General features: G+C 42.3%; 1 protein-coding gene across 14 annotated transcripts in view; it reads left to right on the forward strand.

Annotated features, from left to right (window-relative positions):
* The window catches only part of ANKRD11 (ankyrin repeat domain 11), a 271667-nt gene that overhangs the window by 173984 nt on the left and 80449 nt on the right, over positions 1-17234 (forward strand). Inside the window, exon 1 of one of the 14 annotated variants that reach the window (XM_036346981.1) lies at positions 15806-15982. The exons of the other annotated variants lie outside the window; for them this stretch is intronic. The gene's annotated coding sequence lies outside the window, so the exon portion shown is untranslated. Of the gene's footprint in view, positions 1-15805; positions 15983-17234 lie in introns of those variants that run through there. 14 annotated transcript variants of the gene reach the window in all.

Below are 17234 nucleotides of genomic sequence, written 5' to 3' on the forward strand. Positions count from 1 at the left end.
TTATGAACAATCACGCTTAAGCTACATAATCTTTACTCCCTGGAGTGGAGATAAGAAACACCCTAACCTTTGGAATAGAAATTTTTTTTTTTTTATATATATATATATATTTTTTTTTTCCACTGAGCCAAACCGGTTCTGGCTCTTTTTTTTTTTTTAATTAAATCTTTATTGTTCAGATTATTACATTTGTTCCTCTTTTTTCCCCCTATAACTCCCCTCCTCCCAGTTCCCGCCCCACCCTCTGCCCTCACTCCCCACCCACTGTCCTCATCCAGAGGTGCACGATTTTTGTCCAGTCTCTTCCCGCATCTCCCACACCCCTTTATCCCCCAAGAATAGTCAGTCCATTCCCTTTCTATGTCCCTGATTCTATTATGATCACCAGATTATTTATTCACTTGATTCTTAGATTCACTTGTTGATAGATGCATGTTTGTTGTTCATAATTTGTATCTTTACCTTTTTCTTCTTCTTCCTCTTCTTAAAGGATACCTTTCAGCATTTCATATAATCATGGTTTGGTGGCGATGAACTCCTTTAGCTTTTCCTTATCTGTGAAGCTCTTTATCTGACCTTCAATTCTGAATGATAGCTTTGCTGGATAAAGTAATCTTGGTTGTAGGTTCTTGGCATTCATCACTTTGAATATTTCTTGCCACTCCCTTCTGGCCTGCAAAGTTTCTGTTGAGAAATCAGCTGACAGTCGTATGGGTATTCCCTTGTAGGTAACTGAGTTTCTTTCTCTTGCTGCTTTTAAGATTCTCTCTTTGTCTTTTGCTCTTGGCATTTTAATTATGATGTGTCTTGGTGTGGTCCTCTTTGGATTCCTTTTGTTTGGGGTTCTCTGTGCTTCTTGGACCTGTAAGTCTATTTCTTTCACCAGGTAGGGGAAGTTTTCTGTCATTATTTCTTCAAATAGGTTTTCAATATCTTGCTCTCTCTCATCTTCTGGCACCCCTATAATTCTGATGTTGGTATGATTGAAGCTGTCCCAGAGGCTCCTTACACTGTCTTCGTATTTTCGGATTCTTTTTTCATTTTGCTTTTCTGGTTGGGTGTTTTTTGCTTCTTCGCATTTCAAATCTTTGCCTTGATTCTTGCGCTCCTCTGGTCTGCTGTTGGGAGTCTGTATAGTATTCGTTATTTCAGTCCGTGTATGCTTAATTTCTAGTTGGTTCTTTATCATAACATCGAGGGTCTCATTAGATTTCTTGAGGATCTCACTACATTTATCGACTGCTTCTAGACAGTTCTTAAGAGACCTTAAAAGTGTGGTTCTGAACTCAATATCCTCCATTGACAGTTTTGTCCTGTTTCTTTGTCTCCGCATTTTTTATGCTTTCTTGGTGCACCCCCTAGTGGTCTTTGTGCGCAGTCTTGTTGTAGTTAAGCCTTGATTGTTGTCGGCAATACCGGGGGTGATTTGACCTCCAGGCTAACTGGGTATGAGAGTCCGCTGTGTCTGCAGTGGGAGAGCTTCTGTCTGGAATAGAAATTGATAAGATTAAAATGAACTGGTATAAATACAGATGTAATAAGACAATAAAAGACAGAACCTGGCTGGAGATCCTGGCTAGAACCTGGCTAGAGAACCTCGCTATGCTAATCAATTGAATGCTGTCTCCGTGTCCTTCATTCTTCGCCGACTCCATCCACACCTTTGGGAACCCCTGGACCTGCTGGGGCTGGACCCCAACATGCATGTATACGTGTGCACATCTGTCTCACAAGGTCAGTTTATGGATTGACCTGGTTAGGCTACAGTGCTAATTTAGTTGTTACTGTGAATTTGTAGATATGTGTATAGTCCATGATCAGTTGGAGTAAGGCAGAGCATCCCAGGTAATGTTGGTGGACTAATGTAATGTGTTCAAAGGTCTTAAGACAAGCAGAGCTGAAGCTTCTACCCCAGAACCCAACCTGTCAATTTCAGACTTGTGTAGCCAGCCCTCACACTACTTACTGTAAAGCAGTGTGCTGCAAACATTTTAAAAACATTTTTAGTCAGGGGCATTGACTTCTTTCCCCTTAAATTGTCAAATAAAAAAAATGACAGCTATTACAACAGTGGCCTTTCAGTGTGAATGAATCAAAATTATACCTCTTTTTTTGTCAGTTGGGCAAAAATATACTTTTTGGTGTGCCACAGAATTTTAGTATTTAGTTCATGTGTGTCATGAGATGAAAAAGGTTAAAATTGCTGCTGCAAGCCAATTTTTTGAAATAAATTTCTTAGTATAGTGCCTGTTTAATATATAGCAGTGTCTCTGATTGAACCCTGGCTCCGTGGCTGGCAAACCGCGGCTCGCGAGCCACATGCGGCTCTTTGGCCCCTTGAGTGTGGCTCTTCCACAAAATACCACGTGCGGGCGCGCACGTACAGTGCTATTGAAACTCTGTGGCCCATGCGCAGAAGTCGGTATTTTGTGGAAGAGCTGGTATTTTGTGGAAGAGCCACACTCAAGGGGCTAAAGAGCTGCGTGTGGCTCGCGAGCCGCAGTTTGCCGACCACTGCCCTAGCTTATATGCATACATAAATTATACTTACTAATTTTATAAAACCTTCCTAGTGCCTCTTTTTTTATTCAGTGATTGCCACCTTTTCCTTTCAGTAATTCTCTATCTCATTTTCTGTGCTTCACCATGAAGAGACTTTTTGTGGTCCAGTGTTTTATCCCAGCCAGAGTCTGGTCCATGCATTGCACATGGTCACCTCCCTTAAGTCACTTTCCCTCTACTGACCTGAAAGCCCTCCCTTTCTCATTTTCCTTATTGCTTTCCTGTTGCGTCATTTAGTTTGTTCTATATCATTTAGCTTGTCTATTTTATGGGTCATTTGACTTTGGTTAACCTTAATTATATAGTTATTTATTGTTTGTGTTCTTTATCACATTTTCCTTCTATGCTTTTGTGTATATTCTGATTTTTTTTTTTTAAACACACCTCTTGCCCTGGCTGGTTTGGCTCAACGGATAGAGCGTCGGCCTTTGGACTGAAGGGTCCCAGGTTCGATTGTGGTCAAGGGTGCATGCCTGGGTTGTGGGCTTGATCCCCAGTAGGTGGTGTGCAGGAGGCAGCCGATCAATGATTCTCTCTCATTGATGTTTCTCTCTCCCTCTCTCCCTTCCTTCCTCTCTGAAATCAATAAAAATACATTTAAAAAAAATTAAAAATAAATACCTCTTTATTGGGATACCTTCTGGAGATAAATAGATTTCCCTCTAAGAACTTTTAAACCTGGATTTCCCAATTTACTGTGTAGCATTTTATCATTCCCAATTTTAAAGATTTTTTTTAAAAAATTGATTTCAGCCGGAACCGGTTTGGCTCAGTGGATAGAGCGTCGGCCTGCGGACTGAAGGGTCCCAGGTTCAATTCCGGTCAAGGGCATGTACCTGGGTTGCGGGCACATCCCCAGTAGGAGATGTGCAGGAAGCGGCTGATTGATGTTTCTCTCCCATCGATGTTTCTGGCTCTCTGTCTCTCTCCCTTCCTCTCTGTAAAAAATCAATAAAATATATATTTAAAAAAAAATTGATTTCAGAGAGGGAGAGGGAGAGAGAGATCGAAGCATCAATGATGAGAGAGAATCATTGATTGGCTGCTGACTGCACGCCCCCTACTGGGGATTGAGCCTGCAACCTGGGCATATGCCCTTGCTGGATTCGAACCCGGGACCCTTCAGTCTGCAGGCTGACACTCTATCCACTGAGCCAAACCAGCTAGGGCTTGAAGATTTTTTTTTTTTTAAATTAAATCTTTATTGTTCAGATTATTACATTTGTTCCTCTTTTTTCCCCCCATAACTCCCCTCCTCCCAGTTCCCGCCCCACCCTTCGCCCTCACTCCCCACCCACTGTCCTCATCCATAGGTGCACGATTTTTGTCCAGTCTCTTCCCGCATCTCCCACACCCCTTTCCCCCCAAGAATAGTCAGTCCATCCCCTTTCTATGTCCCTGATTCTATTATGATCACCAGATTATTTGTTCACTTGATTCTTAGATTCACTTGTTGATAGATGCATGTTTGTTGTTCATAATTTGTATCTTTACCTTTTTCTTCTTCTTCCTCTTCTTAAAGGATACCTTTCAGCATTTCATATAATCATGGTTTGGTGGCGATGAACTCCTTTAGCTTTTCCTTATCTGTGAAGCTCTTTATCTGACCTTCAATTCTGAATGGTAGCTTTGCTGGATAAAGTAATCTTGGTTGTAGGTTCTTGGTATTCATCACTTTGAATATTTCTTGCCACTCCCTTCTGGCCTGCAAAGTTTCTGTTGAGAAATCAGCTGACAGTCGTATGGGTATTCCCTTGTAGGTAACTGAGTTTCTTTCTCTTGCTGCTTTTAGGATTTTCTCTTTGTCTTTTGCTCTTGGCATTTTAATTATGATGTGTCTTGGTGTGGTCTTCTTTGGATTCCTTTTGTTTGGGGTTCTCTGCGCTTCCTGGACCTGTAAGTCTATTTCTTTCACCAGGTGGGGGAAGTTTTCTGTCATTATTTCTTCAAATAGGTTTTCAATATCTTGCTCTCTCTCATCTTCTGGCACCCCTATAATTCTGATGTTGGTACGCTTGAAGCTGTCCCAGAGGCTCCTTTCACTATCTTCGTATTTTCGGATTCGTTTTTCCTTTTGCATTTCCAGTTGGGTGTTTTTTGCTTCTTTGCATTTCGAATCTTTGCCTTGACTCTTGTGCTCCTCTGGTCTGCTGTTGGGTGTCTGTACACTATTCTTTATTTCAGTCAGTGTATGCTTAATTTCTAGTTGGTTCTTTATCACAATATCGAGGGTCTCATTAGATTTCTTGAGGATCTCACTACATTTATCAGCGGTCTCACCAGTCTTTTCGAGGGCCTTACTAAGTTTATCGGCAGCTTCTAGACAGTTCTTGAGAGACCTTAAGCGTGTGGTTTTGAGCTCTATATCTTCCATTTCTGACATTTGCATCCTGTTTCTTTGTCTCTGCATTTTTTTATCTTTTCTTGGTGCACCCCCTAGTGGTCTTTGTGCGCAGTCTTGTTGTAGTTAGGCCTTGATTGTTGTCGGTCGGCAATACCGGGGGTGATTTGACCTCCAGGCTAACTGGCTATGAGAGTTGGCTTGAAGATTTTTAATTCCCACCCTGATTTCCTCTCTGACCCTTACACTTAGAAGTGCATTTTAAAAAATACATGTATTTTAAATATGTTATTATTGATTTCAGGGAGAGAGATAGAAACATCAGTGATGAAAGAGAATCATTGAGGGCTGCCTCCTGCACACCCCCTGCTGGGGAGCAAGCCGGCAACCTGGGCATGTGCCCTTGACCGGAATTGAACCTGGGACCCTTCAGTCCACAGGCCAGTGCTCTACTAGTATCCACTCTGCCAAAACGGCTAGGGCAGAAGTGCATTTTATAATTCTCAGGTTTAAGGTGTTCATGGTCACTCCCTACCCCATCTAAATTGCATTATGGTTAAGATGTAGGTCCTTTAAGATTTTTTTAGACTTGCTCTATAGGTTTGTGTGAATTTTCATGAGCTTTTGTTCCTGGTGTCCTTGAAAAGAATGGGCATTTTGTGATTATTGGCTGGAATGTTTTGTATATGCTCATTGCATAATGCTTGCTATTGTGTTCAAATCTTCTGTATTCTAATTTTTGGTAGGAGTTATCTCCTTGGCCTATGAGTTACTGGAAGTTTTTATTTTATTTTAAAAATTCTAGTTTTCCTTACCCATCTCCGTGTGTTGTTTGTTTTCCATGGTTTTTAATTTATTTTTTATTTATGAGAGAGATAGATAGATAGATAGATAGATAGATATCGGTTGCCTCCTGCTCGTTCCCCCAACCCGGGATGAAACCTAAAACCTGGGCATGTGCCCTGACCGGGAATTGAACCCGCCACCTTCTGGTATATGGGATGATGCTTGAGCCACATTGGCCAGGCCTGGAAGGTATTTTAAAGTCTACTCCTTTGATTGTGGCTGTGTCTGTTTTCCCTGTTCTGCTTTTTGAGGCTGTTGTAGGGGAGGAAGAAACTTTTTTCTAGCCTCAAGGTTCTTATGGCTGGTCTAATAATCAAACAGACATGAGACAGATTAGCAACCAAAAATGACCAAATTTAATACATACATATGTATGGAAATCCTGCATACGTAAGGGAGTCAGAGACCCCACTTGTATGAGAGGGCAGAGATAGAATTGGGGGGGGGGGTTTAAGACTGAGGTACATAAGACATTCGGCGGTAGGGATGAGGTTCAAATGGTCATTGCAGGATAGTATGAAGAACAGCTGTTTAGTAAATAGAAGTTTGCCCTACCATATTATTGCTGATAATATCTTATTATGGTCAAGGCCTCTAATTCAATTTTTTTTAGGCAGTTAAAAGGAGGGGCAGAATTTTCACTTGAGCCTGAAGCTAAAATTGCCCTTAGCTCAAAAATCTGCATACCACTGAGACACATCTTGGTGAGGCCTTTTCTGAACCCCCACACTGTTCTATTATGTGTATAAGTATTGGGAACCATTTTATCTCTTTAGTGAAAGGAACCTTTTGTTATGTTATAATGACTAACTTTATCTCATGAGTTGTGTTTTGGCCTCAAGCCTGTATCCAGTATTCATGCAGCAACCTCAGCTCCTCTGTTCAATATTTACCTGGCATATCTTTTATTTTCTCTAAAGCTTTCTAGATTTTTTTTAAAAAATATATTTTATTGATTTTTTACAGAGAGGAAGGGAGAGGGATAGAGAGTTAGAAACATTGATGAGAGAGAAACATCAATCAGCTGCCTCCTGCACACCCCACTGGGGATGTGCCCGCAACCAAGGTACATGCCCCTGACCAGAATCGAACCTGGGACCCTTCAGTCCGCGGGCCGACGCTCCATCCACTCAGCCAAACCAGTTAGGGCTCTAGATTTTTATGTATTAGATATCCCTCCCTTATTCTGAGGTAGGTAGATTACTTTTTTCATTCCAATCTGACAAACTTTGTCTTTTACTAGATTTCTTAGTCCTTTTACTTTTGTACTTAGTAAACATTTAGGGCTATCATATTTTATTGTTTTGTGTGGTTTTTTTTATTTGTCCTGACATCTTTTTTGTGTCCTTTTTTAGATTCTTTTCTATTCTCTACAAATTTGGAAATTCTGTACTGTTTTTCATGGTCATCTTGGAAGTTAGAGTGATGTGTATGTGGCAAGCCAGCCCTTTTTTTAAAAAAAATAATAATATATTTTTATTGATTTCAGAGAGGAAGGGAGAGGGTTAGAGAGAGAGAAACATCAATGATCAGAAAGAATCATTGTCTGGCTGCCTCCTGCACGCCCCTTACTGGGGGGGATTGAGCCCGAAACCCCGGCATGTGCCCTTGACCGGAATCGAACCTGGGACCCTTCAGTCCGCCGACCAACACTCTATCCACTGAGTCAAACCAGCTAGGCAAGCCAGACTTTTCTTTACCTTCCCTGGTTGATGCTTCCAGATTTTGAAACCTGTGTAAGATTTGAAGAAGTTTTTTGTGGAGTTGTAGGGAATGATCTTAGCAACTTTTTAAACCCCCTGGGACATCTCCCAGCTCTGTTTTTCTTCATGCTACTTGTCCATTCTTATAATTATATTTTTTCTTATGACTTCTCCCAACTATTTCTTTTAATGATATTTTCCATAAAAAGTCTCATAATGAAACCAGAAAAAATTCAATTTGGTGTTTACTTGATGAGGTTAAAAATTTTCAAAGTTGTTCAGTTTTCCACCTCTATATTTGTTGTCCTTTTCATTTGTTTTTTATCAAGAGCATTGCTGCTACCAAAATCATCTTTCCTGCTTGCTTGCTTATGTATGTATGTATGTATGTGTTTATTTATTTAACTAACAATCTTCACCCTAGGATATTTTGCCATTGATTTTTGGAAAGGGTGGAAGAGAGAAGGAAAGACAGAAACGAGAAGCATATCGATTGGTTGCCTGCTGCACTCGCCCCTACCAGGGCATACTCTTGACCAGAACCGAACCCGGGACCTTTTGGTCTTCCGGCCATCGCTCTATCCACTGCCCTTATTATTAAATTAACCCTGATACTTGTGAAGTCACTCCCCCTCAGTGTGAAGACCTCAGTCAAGCTTTCCCCAGGGGAGTGAGCTCTCACTCCTGCCCCTGTCCCTGTCCATTCTTACTTCCCTGTCCCTCCTTAGCCCTTTAGTGTTCTCTCATAATCATTCCCTCAGACACATTCTGTGAGACCTTGAAGAAATACGGAGGGTTTATTCTCAAGACTCTGAGGCAGTTTTTAGACAAGGGAATTGCAGACTCCTCTATTCAGAGTTGATTTTGGAAGATGGAATTATTTTATCCCCAAGAGGATAAAATCTATGTTAGTTTACTTGGAGCTTACTGACCCTGCTGTGGCCCCAAGAGATCACCCCAGTTGGAAGACCTGCCAAGCACTCCCAGGGAGGATATCTTTGGATCATCTTAACTCCCACCTTCATTTGTAAAGTAGAAATAATACCCTGTTCAGCTGAGGCTAGTTAGAGGCTTTAAATAACACAGAAAAGTAAAGTACTCTGCAAATGTAATTTGAAATGGATCATCAAACCCCAGTCACTGACTGAAGGGAGTGGGATACTGTCATTAATCGCAGCTGCCAATGTGCAACAAGCACTTGCCTGTGCTCCAATGGCCCAGGAAGGTGGTGATTTCCCCCCAATTTATAGATGAGAAGACCGAGGCACAGATTAAATCGCTTGCTCAACAATTTCAGCCAGTGAGTGGTGGAGCTGTTTGATTGATGCCTATGTTCATGTCCATAGCCATATGTATGGGTTTCAAGTGTCTGACTTGCAGATTCCCCAGACCTGAAACAGCTCCACAATCCATAGTTTTCAAGGTGCCTTCACATTCCCTCTACTCCATTAGTTTACCTTAGTCTTTTGGAGCAAGGAATAGAGTCCTACTTAGCCAACAAAACAGAGCACATTGGACAGAGAAAACACATGGTAAGAGATTATCAAGAGCACTGCTGGATGGCTTGATGTTTCACTGCATTTTGATTCCTTTCTCAGAGCGTGAGGTACTTCCTTGAAAAATATGAACAGTGAATCTTTGAGAATAAATCTCATAATTTTTCTCTATGAAGATATTAAAATGCTTCTCATCAGATAGCATCTGACCAAGTTCAGACCCTGTGCTACTTTGTGTTTTCTCATTGGAGTGAAATTCTGAAACAGATCCATTTTCTAGTAAATAGTCAGTCCAAGATGAGACACTGGCATGTACCTTTCTCTCTCCACTGTCAGTATTCCCCCACCCCCTGAACACATGCCTATGGACTCTGATTTTTAAGAAAGTTAACATAAAATGACAAACCTGAGTTTATTTTACGTGGAAAGAATCATACAGATGCAATTTAAATAGGTGAATCTTCTAAAAAAAATTAAAGTGTTGGAGTTTATCAATGTTGATTTGTATCTATTCAGGAAGTTTGATATTGCTTGAACAAAATGCACTTGGATTTGCAAACAAACATGAGTACATATTTTTTACTGGTTTTGAATCTTGAGTTCAGAATGATAAAGTATCTAAATGATATCTTTTTCAGGAGACATGATGTCGACCTGCTCTTCTTTCACTTCTTTCCTTTCCTTCCACCGCTTTTCTATTTGGGGGTAAACCACTTAAGAAAGACATTCTGAGTAACAAGTTTGATTACAGTAGAGATCTCCTTATCCATGGGGGATATGATCCAAGACCTTCAGTGGGTGCCTGAAACTTAATAGTACTAACTCTATATACTGTGCTTTTTTCCTATACGTACATACCTATGATAAAGTTTAATGTATAAATTAGGCACAGTAAGAGATTAATAGCAATGTATATATTTAAAAGCCAAGTGACCGGAACGCGCACTGCCTGATCAGGGGACGGCCCTTCTCCCCGGCCTGCTCGGCCGGATTGGGGAGGGGCCATCCAGCCAACCTCCCATGGCCCCTCAACCCCGATTGGGGGCAGGGCCGGCTGGCCAACTGCTCACGGCTCCTCCCCCTGGCTGGCACCCCCCCCTCCCCAATTGATGGTGGGGCCAGCCGGCCAACCTCCTGTGTCCCCTCCCACCTGCTGGCCCAGTCCATTTGGCCCCCATTGGGGCAGGCCAACCAGACCTCACTGGTGCATGAATTCGTGCACTGGGCCTCTAGTAACTAATAAAATAGAATGGTTATAATGGTGTGCTGTAATAAAAGTTATGTGGAAGTGGTCTCTCTCTTAAAATTTTTATTGTTGAGAGTATTACAGATGCGCCCCCGCAAACCCCCCCCCCCCCCAAGCTTTCCTCAGATTTGTCAATCTGTTCCATGTTTCCATACCTCCCAGGGAGGGTGTCTTATTCATCAGTTTAGTTTGTTCATTAGGTTCCATGTTCATTTATTTTGATTTTTAGATGCAATTATTGATAGATATGTACTTTTTGCCATTTTATTGTTCACATTTTTTTATCTTTTTTCTTCCTCCTCCTCCTCTTCCTTTTCTTAAAGAATACCCTTCAACATTTTATGTAATACTGATTTTGTGGTGATGAACTCCTTTAGCTTTTTCTTGTCTGTTAAGCTCTTTATCTGACCTTCAATTCTAAATGATAGCTTTGCTGAGTAATCTCGATTTTAAAGTCCTTGCTTTTCATCACTTTGAGTATTTCTTGCCACTCTTTTCTGGCCTGCAAAGTTTCTGTTGAGAAATCAGCTGATAGTCATATGGGCAATCCCTGTAGGTAACTGACTGCTTTTGTCTTGCTTCTTTTAAGATTCTCTCTTTGTCTTTACCCTTGGCATTTTAATTATGTTGTGTCTTGGTGTGGGCCTCTTTGGGTACCTCTTGTTTGGGACTCTCTGGGCTTCCTGGACTTGTAAGTCTATTTCTTTCACCAAGTAGGGAAAGTTTTCTGTCATTATTTCTTTAAATAGATTTTCAATATCTTGCTCTTTCTCTTTTCCTTCTGGCACCCCCATAATACGAATGCTGGTATGCTTGAAGTTGATATGGGCTCCTTGCACTTTCTTCATATTTTTGTTTTTGCTGTTTGTGTATTTTTTGCTTCCTCATATTCCAAATCGTTGATTTGATTCTCAGAATCCTATGCTCTACTCTGGAATCCCTGTAAACTATTATTTCAGTTATTTTATTCTTCATCTCTTTTTTTTTTGCATAAATATGTCACAGTATATATTTGTAGACGGTATATGAAGCCCCTAGAACCATAAGAAATGCAATTCACTGTTAATAACTCATTCTCAGATTGCACCCCTTAAAAAGCAAATTGCCCCCCAACGCTGGGTTAGAGGGAACTGGGTTTCCCACGTAGGAGACACTGGCTTGCTGCTCAATCTCTGAGCCTCAATTTCCTAGTCTGTGAAATGGGAATGCCAGTTCAGTGGGATAATTGTAGGATTAGAGACTATGCACCTTAAGGATTTGGCCCAAAGGAGACATTCACCTGGGAATTATCGTTGCTGAGCAGGAGAGGTCAGACTTTACCTAAAACCTCTGAAAAGCAAGCGCAGTAAATTTTACCTCTTAATCATCTCAGTGGTGAAATTCTACGTTGTCCTGAATCATTTCATTCTGTGAAGTCTGCGGAGCCTGCAAACAATCATTTTGATCTTGCTGGATGGTTTGATGATATTCAGCTATTTTAATAAACCCTCTGGGAGAGCCAAAACATGGAGACTGAATTTAGTAACATGCAGACCAGACACCTTGGAAAAGCAACTTGGCATTGCATAGCAACAGTGCATTGGCACTCAGCTATTCCATTGTTATTAGGTGTGAATTCTGAATCTGGGGGGTGGGGGTTGTCTTCTTAAATTCATCACTCCTCAAAACAGATGTCTTAAAAGTGCCGATGTCGCACCTGTGAACGGCTCCATTCCCCCTTCCCGGCTCCCAAGGATGTGAGTGCAGATGCGGCCACATTCCCCTATGGGGTCGGAGGGCCGGGCAGACAGTGTGCTGAGGAAGAAGCTGAGGAGAGGGGCTCTGAGAGGATTCCTGAAGGATCCACTAGGGAAGGGGCCCTGTAGGGAGGACCTCAGCCACTAGCTTCCTGCCACTTCCCGTCTGGGCTGGTCCTCACAGCTCAGCCCACAGGAGGCTCTGGGACAACCACTCACATAATCAACACGGTGTTCCCGCCTTACTCAATCCCTCTGTACTGGGGTCCTTGCCTGGGGAGCCCATGGAGCTGAGAGCCACTGCTGCCCACCATCTCACAAACCCCCAGGAGGAATGCAGATGCCACACCCCAGAGGCTGGACCTGACCCTGCTACCCACCTGCTGTGTGACGTCAGGCAAGCCCTCCCCCTCTCTGGGCCTGCTTCCTCATGTGACTGTGAGCGGGGAGAGGGTTATTTTTGATCTCCAAGTTCTGTCCCAGCTGTCTGGCATTTTCTACCTTAATTCATGCTGGGTAATGTCCCATATGGCCAAGGGCACTGGGCACAACTAGTGCACACAGCAGAAGTGCACTGCCTCACCTTCCGGCATCCGCTCCCCTGGGGGGTTGCTGGTTGGGTCCCAGGAGGGCCCTCAGATGATGCCCCTGTGACATAAACTGCCTCTTCCCTTGGCCCCTCCAAGGACCAAGGTCACTCCAGGGGACCCTGACTGCCATTCTTGGCCATGCATCACCAAACCCACCCTGGGAAGAGGCCCTCCTGGCCAGCAGTCTCCTAATGCGAGACACCCTTGGAGCTTTGCAGACAGTTTGCAAAATAACCCTCTGCCGTTTTCCCAGCCAGCCTCTCAGGAGGCGTAAATGGGGCTGTAAGCAAAGCCAGTCTTTCTGCTAGTAGGGACTGTTCTTCATTTCTGAATAGACCTTTTTTATGCCTTTGAAATTCTAAGATCCTTAAAAGTCTCACTAAATCCCTTGAAACTCTCATTAAGATCCTTGAGCAACCTTAGAACTATTGTTTTGAACTCTGTATCCAGTAGTTTGCCTGCTTCCATTTCATTTAGTTCTTTATCTGGAGATTTCTTCTGTTCTTTCATTTGTGACATGTTTCTTTGTCTCTGCATTTTGGCTGCTTCCCTGTGTTTGTTTTTATGTATTAGGTAGAGCTGCTATGTCTCCTGGAATTGGTAGAGTGGTCTTCTGTAGTATGTGTCCTGTAGGGCCCAGTGACTCAGCCTCCCCAGTCATCTGAGCTGGGCACATTAGGTGCGCCCTGTGTGGGCTGTATACATAGTCTTGTTGTAGTTGAGCCTTGATTGCTGTTGGCATCACTGGAAGGAATTGACCTCCAGGCCAATTGACTCTGAGTACCAGCTACAACTACCATGGAAGAGCTGCTGTGCAGGAGACACTCCTTTGGAGAAGGACTTGCTTCAGTAGGACTTTGGTGTTCCCTTAGTGTGCCACTTGAGTGTGTTGCTTGTGGATGTGTAGATTTGTATTCTGGTCTGGTCTGAAGATGTCCATTGGGTGCACTGGCTCTGGGGCCTCTGGGGAGGTGCAAAGTCAGCCACTACCTGGGGCCACCTGGCAGGAGCTACAGAGCTATCTGCAGATGGCTGCTACTTGTGTTGGGCTCAGAAGTGCCTAGGCAAGGCCAAATTGTGAAGCAAAGCAGGCTGGTGCCAGTGCCAGATATTGGGCCGCTTATTGATTGTTTTGGGGCATGATGATGCCAGTGGTTGCTTGTTTGAGAGTTTAGTAAAGTCTGAAGCCCTGAGACAGGACAGGCCATTCATATGGAAAAGCTGCTGCCAACAGGTTGGGTGGGGCTGCAAATTGGGTGGGGCAGGGTCTCGGAATCTTCTGGGTGAAGCAAACAGTGTGGTCCAGGCTGATGGAAACTCAGATCTGGCTGCCAGTCAGCTCTTCGACCTGGGGTGGGGTTGGGGGAAGGTCTCAGCATAAGAACATTGGCCTCTGTGAGCAGCCCTGTCTTCCTCTCTGGGAGAAAGTCACCCCCGAGTTCTTGTTCCAATACTGGAAAATCCAGTTACTCCCATATGTCCCTGAATCTCTGCCTAGCCACTGCCCCAGCACTGGAACCCAGAGGGATCGAGTCTGATAAGTTCATTCTCAGGCCCTTTAGAGGAACTGCCTGGGTCTCCAGCAGCCTGGGTCTGTCACTCAGCCACAGTCCCTGCTGATTTGTACATTCCGAAGTTATAGAAACTTCTCTTCCCAGCTCTGGAACCCTGAGATGGGGGCATAGCCGAGAAATCCCTCCCAATTAAAAATAAGCCACAGACCGGCCTCCGCCCCTCTTAACAGTCTCGATGTGCTTTCTTCTTTACTGGTCTAGTTGTAGGACTTCATTCAGCCAGATTTCAGTTGGTTCTGAATGATGGTTGTTCTGTATTTTAATTGTAATTCTGATGTGGTTATGGGATACCGGCATTTGCAGCCATCTTGTTCTTCCCCTTTCAAAATATCTTTTGTTACTTACATTTTTCCTTAAGGGAAGCACACTATGGCTTCTCTTTGGCATATCAAAATTGCCAGCATCACTACTCTTGGTCTTTGGGGCCATTATTAAGTAATATAAGGGTTACTCGAACACAAGCACTGCAGTTAATCTGATCACCAACTTGGCTGTTAAGTGATTAATCGGTGGGTAAGTATATACAGCTTGGATACACTGGACAAAGAGATGATTCACATCCCTGACAGCACAGCATGAGATTTCATCATACTAATCATAATGGTGAACACTATTTTTGGACCGTGGTTGACCATGGGTAACAAACTGAAGAAAGCAAAGCCTCGGATAAGGGGAACTACTGTATCCCGTAAAAAGGGTTTCTCAGGACATTTTTTAACATCTTAGTTTTCACATACAATTTTACATTTCCTTGAACTATTTAGTATTTAATTTTAATGATCACTATACTGAGAGTTGTATGTATAGGAGCCGATAAATTGATTTTTTTTACAACATTTATTTTGCCTAGTTTTCTGTGAAATGCGTTCAGAATATGGTAGAAAGGAAAAAGCATGTTATTTACCACATTACACGCTGGAAGAAGATTGAAGATAGGGGATTAATATTTATGATTTTAATGGGATGGTAGCTGGGAGTTGCTATGAAATGATGTCAGTTTCTTTTCTTTTCAGTCTTGCCCTCACCCACTTCTATTTAGTTCATGTTGGGCCATCTCTTTGCAAGTCTGGTCCAGAATACACCTATTTATATTATTACTGGTTTATCCTAGTCTAAATGATTTTGTTCTATGATCTCAAAATCTTCAGGGAATTCCACTTTTTCTTCCTCCAAGGTGAAATCAACTATGTTTTTCAAATAAAGATGGAGATGGGTTCTGACATCAGTGTCTTCTTGGACTGTATTCTGCTTTATTAGGAGCATGTGTTCTGGCCGGGACACTTTCTCAGGGTCTGCTTTCCCCAGGCTGCTGGCCTTCCACACCATTTTCCTCTTCTGTTGTGACTTCCTGATTTGTAGAGCTGATCTGTCAGTAGTGCCCAGGGCTTTGAAGCCTGGTGCTGAGTAAGTCACAGGAACCTAGGAATGGGTGGGCCTGAGGGAGATCAGTTCCCCATGTGGGGAGGAGGGGATGGAGCCATCGAAGGCCCAGAGATCCTAGTGCTGGACTGCATCTGCTTCAGGATCATTGTTCTGTACCACACACACTGCTGTCTCATGGCAAGTTCGTGTTTGTACAGGATTTACACAAGATAATTAATTAAAGGGCCTTATTTTACTTTCTGTAGGTACATAATTATGCAGAATGGTATATCCAGAGGATTAAAAGCACATTTGCATACATTGATTTGCTCTCAGTTGTTATCAGTGGGATTTAAAGAATGGGTGGGGTTCAGGGGAGTGTGAACCTTGCTTTAATCGGAGCTTTTTATGCCATTATCCACTATTTACAGCTTTCAGAAATCATTTGGTGCCACTGTACATATGTTTAGAGCCATTGCTAAGATGACGAGCCTCAGTCTCACCATCCATACAGTCCTTTTGGAAGGTGGGAACAGCTTGGTGGGGTCTATTCATACGAGGGCATTGTGGGTGAATGCTGGAGTAATCCGCAGATTGCCCTGTTTCAATTTACGTTGCCTGCTCCCTTTTAATTTGATTGTCTGATTACCTTACCTAATAACTTAAAAAGAAAAATCCTGTGATGCACTTTAATATGGAGAAAAACAGAATGAAGTATTGTTTTCACCTTTTCTTCACGTCATGGTTGCAGCTGAACTTTAGTGTTTTTAGTTGTTCTCATTCTCTTTAGAAACAGAACTGTGGACTTGGGTTTTAGACGTTTCTCAATGGAAATGTCAATTTTAGAAAACTGTATAATATTACACATAAACAATGTTAATCATGTGGCTTGGATTATGATTTATTCTTTTTTTCCCCCCTGGGTTAAGGAAGGCTGAAATCACTTATATTCTCTTCTTCTGGGTTTGTTGGTGAATTTTTAGTCTGGAAGGTTGGATTTGGAAAGTAAAGTGTTCTAGTGCTTCACTTGGTTGCTAACATTCACTTGCCACAATGCAGCATTCAGAAAAAACAACTGTTTTAATCTCTTTTGGGAGGCCATGCACCTAAAAATCAATAAAAGCTATGGGTTCTCTCCTAAGGAAAATGCATACATCTATACTTTCCCTGTGTGATTTGTGGAATCTCAGAGCTCACTGGATTATTGTCCTCTCATCTCAGCTCAGGTAGCCTTAAACTTTGTCTTAGATGTTCGTCCAGGAAAGCCTTATATTATCATTTGAGTTTATAGTACATATTTAAATGAAATTTCTTGATTATGAAATGATTTTGTAGAACATACTCTTGTTCCACTAAAGAGTTTGTTACATGCAGAGTACCTTTTCCAACCAAGATCTGTTGAAACATTTACAATGTAAGACACATGCCCTAATTAGAAGTAAAAGAGGGCATGTCTGTGAATGACTACCCTGTGTGAAGCTTCATCAGATTGTTAAAAGCATGTACAGTTAGTTTCTTTTATTTCTATTTCTAGTTGTAAACCGTAAAGGAAACTCTTAGATATATACTTAAAGAAGTGTATGGGCGAATGTTCATTGTGTCATCATTTGTAGTATCAATGGGTTGGAACAAAACAAATGACATTCAGAAACAGAATGTGTGTTTTTCAGACAATACCACACAGCAATTACAATAAGTAGAACTGCATGGAACAAAAGCATGTATAAATGCCCAAAGCATATTCTTGTGGGGAAAAAGTGCATGATGATTCATGTAAT

This window comes from Myotis myotis, unplaced genomic scaffold, assembly GCF_014108235.1.
Source record: "Myotis myotis isolate mMyoMyo1 unplaced genomic scaffold, mMyoMyo1.p scaffold_m19_p_19, whole genome shotgun sequence".
Classification (NCBI taxonomy): domain Eukaryota; kingdom Metazoa; phylum Chordata; class Mammalia; order Chiroptera; family Vespertilionidae; genus Myotis; species Myotis myotis.